Source organism: Lycium barbarum, chromosome 10 (assembly GCF_019175385.1).
Source record: "Lycium barbarum isolate Lr01 chromosome 10, ASM1917538v2, whole genome shotgun sequence".
In the NCBI taxonomy this organism is placed as follows: domain Eukaryota; kingdom Viridiplantae; phylum Streptophyta; class Magnoliopsida; order Solanales; family Solanaceae; genus Lycium; species Lycium barbarum.
The window spans coordinates 75793467-75805601 of NC_083346.1; positions in this window are offsets into that span (position 1 = coordinate 75793467).

Consider the following 12135-nt stretch of genomic DNA (forward strand, 5'->3'; position numbering starts at 1 on the left):
ATGTCTCCTGCTGTTAAGTAAAAGGGCTGCCCGGTGCACTAAGCTCCCGCTATGTGTGGGGTCCGGGGAAGGGCCGGACCACAAGGGTCTATTGTACGTAGCCTTACCTTGCATTTCTGCAAGAGGCTGTTTTCACGGCTCGAACCCGTGACCTGCTGGTCACATGGCAACAACTTTATCAGTTACGCCAAGGCTCCCCTTCTGTCTCCTGCTGTTAAGTATTTGCAAAAATCTGTCATAGCAAGTGCTGCCAATGGATGCATTTATAAAACATTTGGTTTAATGATAAACTTTTTCCACTTATGCATGTTGTGAACTTATTAACAAGACAATCTATTTGTATTCAATTTCTACAGATGGAAAGTCTTCAAAAGCCAATTGCAAGACATGCTTCGTCATAGTAATACAAAGGGGATCGAGTTAAAGAAACCCAGTAGCTCCATCTATACATTCCCAATGCCAGATTGCATGTGTAAGGATTCAGATGCTAAAAGTGCAAGTGGTAACAGGAGAAGACTACTATGATACCTTAGGACACACGATAGCTTTAGAAAAGATTATATACTTGCAAAGGGAATACTCAATAGCTACACAAAAGGTTTTGCACTTGGTAACTTTCTTTTGTGCCTTTCAGTGATCCATTCTTTTGGACCTGAGTGGAGTGTCTATAATTCATTTGATATTTCTGAAAGTCCTTTGACTGGGTTGTTATTTAAACTGAAAGGCTCAAGTTCATTCTAAACAGATGCTGTAATTCTTGGCAGTAATTATATGGGACTTTTTCACTGCAATCCCACGCGGTGCAAAGTGTTTCCTACTGGTTGCCTAGTTGTATCTTTACCGCCAAATAATTATTCTATATACCTTGCTTTACAGGGAATTATGGACTAAACAACTTGAAGATTTCAAGAAGAAAAGAAAGCTTCGTTGTAATTCTCGATGAATTTACTCCCATGAGACAAGTTTTTATACGATAAGTCCTAATAAATAAGGAAAGAAAATATTATATAATCAATTATAATACAATATCAATCAATAACAATTACCCCTATAAATAAGCTAGAAGATCGATCAATCAACACTCCTCCTCAAATTGGTGCCCAAATGTCACACATGCTGAACTTGCAAATTAATGTATGAAAAATCTGTTTTTTGAGGCTTTTGGTAAGAATATCAGCTAGCTGCTTTTCTGATGACACATGGCACAAATTGAAGAAACCAATCGTAACTTTTTCTTTGATGAACTGTCGATCAATTTCTTAAAAATGCTTTGTTCGGTCATGCTGGATTGAATTATGAGCTACACTTATTGCAGCCTTCTTGTCACAACACAAGGAAAGTTTCTCCTTTTTGGACAATCTCAATTCCTCCAGTAGTTTTTTTAACCACAAATGTTCACAAACATCATGAGCTACAGATCTGCCTTCCCGTTTGATCTAGCAACTATACTTTGCTTTTTGCTTCTCTAAGCGACCAAATTTTCTCCTATGAATGTACAGTAATCGGATGTAAGTCTTCATCATCTAGAGATCCAGCCCAATCCATGCATGTAAAAGCTTCTATTTGTAGGTGATTGTGTCTTGAGAAAAGTAGACCTTTTTACCGAGGCAGACTTTAGATATCGCAAAATGTGAAAGACAACTTGCATAGGAGGATCTCAGGGATCATGCATGAACTGACTTACCAGGTTGACTGAATAGACTAAGTACGGTTTAGTGTTAGATAGATAAATGAGTCTTCCAATCAACCTCTTATATTTCTCTTTATCAACTGACTCTTCAACTTCGCTTTGTACTTTGTAATTGCTTTCAATGGGCGATTCTGCTAGTTTGCAACCTAGGATTTTTCAACCCAAAATTTTAGTTTGAAATGAAAAATATTATGAGAATTTGATTTTGATTAGTATTCTGAAACTCTCACTGAGAAAATTTTGTTGGTGATCATGGTATGAGAATTCCGACTTATTGACCAGAGTTGACTTTTTAGGTCAACCTTTGATCGCGAGTTTGAGTTGCTCCAAAAATTAAGAGGATGAACTTTTTGTCATTCTAACCCTGTTTTTATGTAGTTTGAGCTGATTCAGAGACCTAAGAACACCATTATGGTTTATTAAAAAATGTGCTTGAATTGTGATTTCGAGGTAAATGAGAATTAAGCTTTGGATGCTTGCTTTTTCAAAGTCTGATTTTAAAATACATTTTGTCTGCCTATTCCATGTGCTGGGACGAGTGTGTCCTCAGTGGAGTCGACAGTATTTGATTAGCGTGCGTATATTGTTTTATTAAAAATGCTGAAATTATTTAATAAATGATCGGGTGTGTAACATGGCTTCGTACCATAACGTTGGAGCGTTGGTACATTTGGGGGATTACGTATGCTATCATAAACTCATTGGGGGTGTTTTGTTAATTTGCTCCATCGCCGAATATGATAAATATCTCGTGTAAAATTGTATGAGCTGTGATTTTTTGTTGTTGAATGATTTAATTAGACTCAACTGATATATTGTAATGTGATGTAATTATTGTGTATATTATTTCTATTCTATGTATTTGTTATTTCTAACACAATACTAAGAGTTTTCAACGGGCGGGGCAAGAATCTACTAGACTATATTTAATATAACTCATTCCTTACCTGTACGCTTATGCAAATACTGTTATTGAAGATAGAGCGAATGGTTGATGAATTTGCTAGAGTTAATCTTGTTATTGAGGTGAGCTGCCACCTTTCGTGGAGTCTCGTGATAGAGTCTTTATTTATTTAGTTATCTTTATTTATTTATTTCTTTCTTTCTTTTGGGTATTGCGCACCTGACTTTGAAATTTATGTAATTTTTTAGATGCTCCGTGGTCTTGAGAGTGGGATTTGGACTGAAGCTTCATTTATTCGATTTTGTTATACTTTCATAATTTATTTGTGAATTTATTTGAATAATTAAATTCGTGCTAAGTTATTAAATGTGGTTGTACTTACATTTATCTTCTCTTAGTGTGTAAATAAATGATAAGTGCATAGTAAATCCAGATTTGCCTGGTGGGTAGTGTGTGTTGGGTGTCAATCACGTTTATGTGGTAATTTGGGATGTGAAAATTGAGTTGTAAAAGAATTTTGTATATGACCGAATTGAAGTTATTTTTTATAAGAACGATTTGGAGTATAATAATCGGGTGATTGTTGATGTTAAGGTTTAGATTTAGGTCTTAGATTACAAGGGTTTGTACCCCACTTTGTTTAGTGGAGTTTGGAGTTAAATCATACTAGGTAACTCGTGATTTTTGCATCTTTTGAGCTGAGTGTTTTTCGATGTTAAAATCTATATTTTGATTATTCCGTACTTTAATGTGTTAGTTGTTTAAACTGAATACTCATAAGAACTATGTTTTATTGTTGAATTAGGCAAACTTTAAGAGGTGACAGAATTGGTACAACTCAATTCACCTTTTTGAGTTGTGAAGGTGCACCTAAATTTAATAATTAGATATGTGTCATTTTCTAATCTTCTACTTGTATACATTGGAAATATAATGTTACATGTGACATGAAGAGAGAAGGGCATGTGGCAGACGGGGTCAAATAATGGTGTGATGTTTGATTTAATTCGGAAGGAATGATTTCGTTCAATCCCGATCAAAATGTTACTAAAAAATTGATACGGGTCATTTATGAACAACAAGCGTTACGTAACCGATCCGAATTCAGAGTTGAATGTTACACTTTTGCATTAAAAGTAGCTGATAGAGGCTGTGCGTCCACCAAAAAATATATGAGGGACCTGGTTGTGTAACAATTCCGTGATGCAGTGCAGTAAGTAAACAAGACAAGATTTTACCGTGAAAAACTCCTTGCTCAAAGGATTAAAAATCACGACCTACCCCAGTAGGATTTCAACTCCACTACATGGAGCAACTCAGATTACAACCTACTGTAAACTAGGAATTAACTCCCATAATCCCTCACCCTTACAATAGCTATCTTGTAAGCTTCACACAGTGACTAACTCTAGCAACCCACAACTAAGGTTGATTACCTCTAGCCAAACTTAACTAATACACCTTAGACTAACACTAGCCAAGGGTAACACTTAATAGATTGAAAGGTAAACTGCCTAACAACTACTAAGAATTTGAAGTACCTACAAACAGTTTCTTTTAGAGATGAGTAGGGTACAAGTTAAAGCACATGAAACAAAGCTTAAAAAACAAACTAAGAGACTAAAGCATCTTTAGCGTTGGAAGCAGGTCCTTCAGTTTGTGATTAGCTTTGTTGAACACTTGGAGAGTCTTGCGACGGCTGCACCTTTTGAGTGATTTTTAGGTTTTCCAAGTGTTGCACAATATGTTGCAACATGTTGTATATATAGTAGGAAGCATGTGGCATGGATAGAGACCACTCATTTAATATTTGACCTAAAGCATGGTCCAGCTCAAGTGTTGTACTTGTGTACAGTGTTTGTGCCCCATCCCCCAATGGTGCATTCACTCCCGCCCTTAAGAGTTATACTTTTGACCCCCCAACCTAGAGTAGCTAGGTGGGGATGTCAAATTAATCCCTGTTCATACATAGGCTTCTCTGGTACGAAATGGGCCACTTCAAATAGGTTCATTGCTTCGGCATGCATCCTGGCTCCCGAGACTCTTTCATAGAATTCCAACAATTTCTCTTGAAAAGCCAGCAACTTCTTAGGAGTCCGTTTTGGCTTGCCTCTTTCCTTAGAGTCAAGTGGCTGAACGCCCCTTTCCTCTTATTAGTCAGATAGGTTTGGAACCCTATACAAGGGGCGGCGTTCTCCCTTCTATCTATCAACAATTGAATTATGGAACTTTCTCCCCGAGCTGCGGAACTTGATAAAAAGAACTGCCTTACTCTGGCTTTCAACATTTGCTGTTCTTGAAAGCACTCTCCTATCTATTTATCTACCTCGTGTTAGAAAGAGTTGACTAGCTGTCTCTGCTTACCGTGCAAGATGCATAGAGAGCAGATCACAGATCAGGTCTCTATCTGGTTCTGAATCAGTTTGACAAGCATCAAAACACGAATGCACTTGAGCTTATCAATTTCCTTCTTTTTGATGATGACAAACTCATAGACAATGTTCCCCCTGAGAACTAGATCCCACTTAGTCCCCCTGCGACGCAGACCATCATTTCCAACGCACCTATAATATGTTAGCAACAAAAAACATTTCCTTTGTGAAACAGAAGACCAGGTCACCCACTAAAGGGTCCTTCAATTTTGGCACATATCAATCTTTCAGTTCTTCCCCCGTAGTCACAACACCACTGCTACAGGCTGTGCGCTCACCAAATAGTAGATGAGGGACCTGGTCGTGTACCAGTTCCCTTATGCAGTGCAGTACGAGAATCAACATAAGATTTTTACGTGGAAAACTCCTTGCTCAAGAGATTAAAAATCACGACCTACCCCTGTAGGATTTCAACTCCACTAACCGAACAACTCAGGTTACAATCTATTGTAAGCTAGGAATTAACTCCTATAATCCCCCACCCTTACAATAATGCTTATGCAACCCTTACCCTTAACTACCCCTAGCCAAGCACACTAATACACCTAGACTTACCCCAGTCTAGTGTAACACTCGAAGGCACCCTTTAAGAATTCACCACAGTGACTAACTCTAACCACACATTAATACAACTAAGCTAACTCTAGCCTAGTGTACCACTCAAGAGCTTGTGGACGCAACCTTGAGAATTTTGGACACCTACAAATAGCTTCTTTTCACGGAAGAGTAGGTTTACAGTTTAAGCACAAAAGAATAAAGACTCAACAACCTAAGGACCTAAAACATCTTCAATTCTTAACCTGGTCCTTTGGGTTGCTGTGGCTCTATTTTTTAGGAACACCTTGAAAGATGGATACTTTCACTTTGGATGGAGCAATTTTCGGATTGAGCAAGAATAAGTCTTCTCTTGGAAAATGATGTCTTTATATGCACGGAGAGAGAGAGAGAGAGAAAAAGAGCAGAGATGATCACTCATGAGATCTAGACCGTTAATCAGTTGGACTTGATGAGGTACTGCTGTACAGCTGCATTGTACTTTTCCGCCGCTCACTTTACAACTGTAGATTTGGACTTTCAGCTTCAGTGACCAGAACCTTTATCTGGAGGAACCTGGTTCCTCATCTGTTCTTCGAACACGTTTTAAGTACTGGATACACTGTCAGTAGCTCTACAACTGCATTGTTGGCTGAGCGGGATGGAGACCTGATCCAATCTGGTCCTTCTGAATCAACATATCTGGTCTCTCATATATGAGCAATTCATATAGGTATCTGTTCCTTCAAGGAGCATGTTAGAAAAGCAGCATATGAGATATCATAAGGTTAACTAAGTTCAGAAAGATGAACCTAGTTGTATCTAGTTACTTAGGGTTTGTCATGATATCAAAACATATCATTCCTAATCAATTTCCCCCTTTTTATGATGACAAAGCGACATCCTTTGTATTCTCCCTAAGGACCAGATCCCTTACCTAGATACCTCATTTGTTCTCCCTAAGACTCAGACCTCGAGATACATAGTACTATTCTACTTCTCTGAGTATGGTTTGTAAAATCATCAAAACATGTCATGACATATCAATTTTACCTTTTTTGATGATGATAAACTCATAGACAAAGTTCCCCCTGAGAACCAGATTCCCACTTGTTCCCCCTGCGGCCCAGCTTGCAGTCCTCATTCCCTTTTTCACGGTTCCCCTTATCTTTCGCACATGTCTCTCTCACATATATAGATTATATTCTTGAGACTGTGAGATGTATGGAGAGGCCATATTGAGGACCGGGTTTCTCTCTCTCTCTCTCTGGTTTAACCAGGTTTGACAATTATCAAAACATACATATGGTCATTTTCTCCTTTTTTATGATGACAAACTGTCTCTCTCACATCATTCTTCCTCCCTTTCCCGCCCCTTTATTTTCTTCCCCCTTTTGGCATCATTGAAAAGAGTAATAAAAGTAGCATAAACCAAAAAGAAGTTCAGTAGCATTAACTCATGGACACTAGGGCAATACAACATAAGTAATAATAGTAACAACAAGTATTAAGATCATTGCACAAATCAGAGTAATTTCCCAGATTAGATTAAGCATATCAAAAACATAGTACTCTTAGTCAGTACAAAATATGATGCTTAAACTGCCATGAGTGTCATAGTCATTAAGCGATGGAATACAAAGGGTCAGATATTCAGGGAGACTAGGAGGGGCTCAAGAACTAAGGATTAGTGGGTCTAGACAAATATTTTCAGTTTTTAGCTAAGAGTTGGCTTCCTTTGCGGCACCACTGAGACCTGGTCCCTTTACCTTCTTGAGCATTTTCATTTCTCCATGATTTCCACATCATCCTCAATGTAATATCGTGCACAACGGGCAACCAAATGTGCATAATAGGCTGGTGGATTCATGGAGACCCAAGATGTGCACCTTGCATACGTAGCATAACCAGTTTGTAGCTGCGCCAGATCCGTTCTCATCAACCAGTACATGGTAATGAGATGGACGGCTAGTACCTCAGATTTTAGCGTGGCTATACCAGTAAACATTAGGCTCCATAAGGTGGCATATCTTGGTATATATCACAGTATCTGGCAAGGTGTTCCCATCCTTGTCTGTCATGTTAGGATCGTTGTGATTCGTAGAGAGAAGATATGCATGATGTCTCTTCTACACTACCACAAGGATTACTCGTGACAGATACCTTTCTTACAATGGATTGCATGCCTTGGGGATTGCATACATTTCTTCCCTAATAGGTTCCTTCCCCTTCATCCGTTTCGTCATCAGATCCTTCTGAGTTCCTTCATCGCTTTCTTTTCCCTTCAAGGCCTCTTCAAACACCTTAACAATTTCAGTTCCACTTTTCATAATATTAGATCTGTTTCGCTCCCCCTCATTTAGAGTCATAGAGGAGAAGGTCTGCACAGGGCTCATACAGTCCTTTATCTATTCTGGAATAATTGATGGAAGTGGGACTTACTAGAGTCAGACTATCTTTGGGATCTGGTAGTGATATGGTGGGGTTTAGATTTGTCACGACCCAACCGGAGGGCCATGACGGGTACCCGGAGCTAAGCCACCGGGCATCTCTCATCGTACATTCACATTCGTATCTAGGTGAGCCACATGGCTTATCAACAAACTCTATGCCTCAATATTACCATTTCCAACGGCTAAAACACTTTTATATCAACATCAACAACTACGCCCATATACATATACACAAGCCGACGAGGCTTAACAAAATAATATACCAAAAGTATGAGCCGACAAGGCAAAAGACATCTACTATACATAGTTGTCTACGAGCCTCTAAGAAGGGGATGGAATATCATCATAAGGACGGGACAGGGCCTCGCCATGCCCACATATACACAAAAGAATAGTACCCACAGCTGCAGCTCCGGATCAAATGGAGCTCCTCTAAGCAATCACTGGATATGCAGCCTAAGGATCAAGTCTATCTCCCTGTCCACCTATGGGCATGACATAACATCCAAAAACAAAAGGACGTCAATACGAATAATGTACTGAGTATGTAAAGTATAATCAATAGCATAAGGGAAACATGAGAAATAACATAAGATAGAAGAATCATGGAAGGATAGGGCCATTTATACCTCTAGCGACGTTCGTCGTATTTACTTACCCTTTTTATAATAGGAACCTTCCATTTCATACATTTATACTTATAGTAGTATCATACCCGACCATAGAGATTCAGTGTCTTACGTACCCGACCATGATGAAGTTTGGGTCTATACGTACCTGGCCCTACCAAGGCTCAGTGTTACCCGTACCCAACTGCAGTGGTGCGCGCGCGATAAGTATCATACCCGGCCAGATAAGCTCGGTGTTCTTAATAATCATACTTTGATAGACATATATATGTATAGATAGGTACATACGTATCCTCAACATCATCATCGTCGTCATTACTTCATTATATCCTTCCTTAGAGGTTCAACTATTATAGGATGAAACCAATGTTATCATGAGATTATCAAGAATCATGAGCCTTAGTAATTTTAGGGATGAAGCCATTTTGGAAGACATTATGGAACTCATGTGAAGGTATATAGCAATGGGATCATGCCTTAATGAAAGATGGGTTAGCCTTACATACCTCTTTGTCTTCACTACTTAACGTTCACCGCCAAAGCTTGAGAAATCTACATTTAAAAGGATTCATACCTTGGTTAAGCCTTAAAGATACTCTTAAATTCAAACTAGAACAATTCATGAGTTAATGAAAATTGGGCAGCATTTCCCCTATTTCATCGACTTCCACCATATTACAAAACAACTCCCAAACAACCATAATAACATCCACAATATCATAATCACGTAATCACATTCCAGTAAGTCTCCAAAATTCATTCTCATATACAACTTATACTAACAACTTCACACCAACCCTTAGCACATTTTCATACAACGCTTCCTCATCATAATTATTACCTTTTATAACAAGAACATATCCATATCATACTAAGAATCATGACTCAAGTTAGCTTACTACTCAAAAACATCATGAAAACTATAGTTAGACCTCATCTTCTACTTCCCCTATCTACCCAAGTTGTTTAACAACTAAACATTCTTGATAACATGAAATAAGCATGACAACTAACCTTTTATCTCATAAGAATGAGCTTTGGAGCAAGCTCTCAACTTATATAGAAACCCTAGCTTCAATACCCAAGTTGTTATTGAAGTCTACTAACCCTAGCAAGCCTTCCAATACATGAACACCTTAATTTTTGCTATTTGATCTTTGTTTTCTCTTGGGTTTGAGTGGAATATGCTTAGAGAAGGGTTTTAGAGCTTTGGGGAGCTTGGAGGAAGTGTGGGAAATGAAATAATGAACAAGGGTGGCCATATTTAACCAAAATAATTTTGGCCCGACCCGGATATACGGCCAATTATACGGGCCGTATAATTTATACGGTCCGTATAATCTCACCAGTGAGTCAACCCTCTCTGGAAGTATTCTACGGACCATTATATGGGCCGTATAATTTATACGGTCCGTACAAATGGCCGTACAAACTGGAAATTCCCGAGACTCATCCTTGTCGATTCATTTGACTTCCAATCCTTGTGGAACCTTCTTGGTACTTATGTAACACTTCATTAATCATCTAAGAGGCCCTATAACAGCCCCCCAAGACATCACTAAATATGTATCGAATCAACTATCGCGAAAACTCTTCCAAACATGACTTACATTTCACTTTCTTCAACAAACTTAGTTCCATCGATTCATATAACTTCAAAATCTTATGGCATGCTCTTAAAACTATTAGATACTCTCATTAATCTCAATAAGAACCTCATGTTCGTCTTAAGCTCACATTAGTCTACTCACAAGACAACAATCCGAAATCTCCGAGATGTAACATTGTCCCCCCCTTAGGAACATTCGTCCTCAAATGTTAGGCTCTCGGAAATTCTACAAAACTTCGCCAGAGTTTTCCCTGTAATATAGCACTACCATCCTGTCACAGCAACCCAAAATAGATCGCCTCATGGGGATACAACAACAACATCAATAACCATGGCCACACACGACCAGAAAACATTAAAGAAAGCATTACATACCCAATGACGCTGGCGTCGCTGCCTGAGTCGCTTCTGGAGGTAGAAATAAATGCGGGTACCTGGACTTCATGTCTTCTTCTACTTCCCAGGTCATTTCCTCTATTTCTCCTTAGAACTTTAACTAAAGCTACATCTTTGGTCCTGAGCCTTCATACTTGCCTATCTAGAATGACAATAGGAACTTCTTCATAAGACAATTGTTTGGTGACTTGGACATCATCTACTGGTACAATTTTGGAAGGATCTCCAATGCACTTACGAAGCATCGATACATGGAAAACTGGGTGAACTGACTCCAAATCAGAAGGTAGATCTAATTCGTAAGCCACCTGGCCTACCTTGCGTACCATCTCATAAGGCCCCATATACCGACGACTAAGCTTGCTCTTTTTTCCAAATCTCATAACGCTCTTTATTAGCGACACCTTCAAGTATACCCAGTCTTTCGCTTGAAACTCTAAATCTCGTCGACGATTATCTGCATAAGATTTCTGGTGGACTCTGAGCTGTTAATAGCCAGTCCTATATGAGCTTAACCTTTTCTATGGCTTGTTGGACCAAGTCTGGTCCTATCAATTTAGTCTCCCTACTTCAAACCACCCAATTGGCGATCTGCACTTTCGCCCGTATAAAGCCTCATACGGGGCCATCTGGATGCTAGAATGATAACTGTTGTTATAAGAAAATTCAATAACCGGTAAGTGGTCATACGAACTACCTCCAAAATAAAGCACATATGCCCGTAGCATATCCTCGAGAGTCTGAATGGTGCGCTCAACTTGCCATTAGTCTGTGGATGAAATGCTGTGCTAAGATTCACCTAAGTCCCCAAACCTGCTTGAAAAGATTTCCAGAAATTAGCCGGAAAATGTGTCCCTCTATCGAAAATAATAGATACTAGAACACCGTAGAGTTATACTATTTCTTTGACATAAAGCTTTGCATAATCTTCCGCTACATATGTAGTTCTGACCGATAGGAAATGAGATGACTTCGTAAGTCTATCCACAATTACCCATATAGAATCATATTTGTGCTTAGAACAAGGTAAGCCTGTGATGAAATCCATATTTACCACTTCCCGTTTCGAAGTCGGAATTTTCATAGCTTGCAAAAATCCACCGGGCTTTTGATGCTCAATTTTCACTTGCTGACAATTAGGACATTAAGCCACGAATTCCGCTAGGTATTTCTTGATCCTATTCCACCAATATATGGACTTAAGATCATGATACATTTTCGTTGCTCCGGGGTGAACAGAATAACGGGAACAATGGGCTTCTCTCAATATTTGGTGGCGTAATCCTACAATATTAGGAACACACAACCTGCCTCTACATCGGAGAACTCCATCTCCAGAAATCTCAAAAGATGACTTCTTCTTCTGAGGGAGTGTATTTCTGTAATGAACTAGCATGGGATCCTCATACTGGCGCTCTTTCACTTCAACCACTAGTGACGAGACCGCTGAATTCTGAATGGTAGCTCCCACATTGCCTGAGTCCACTA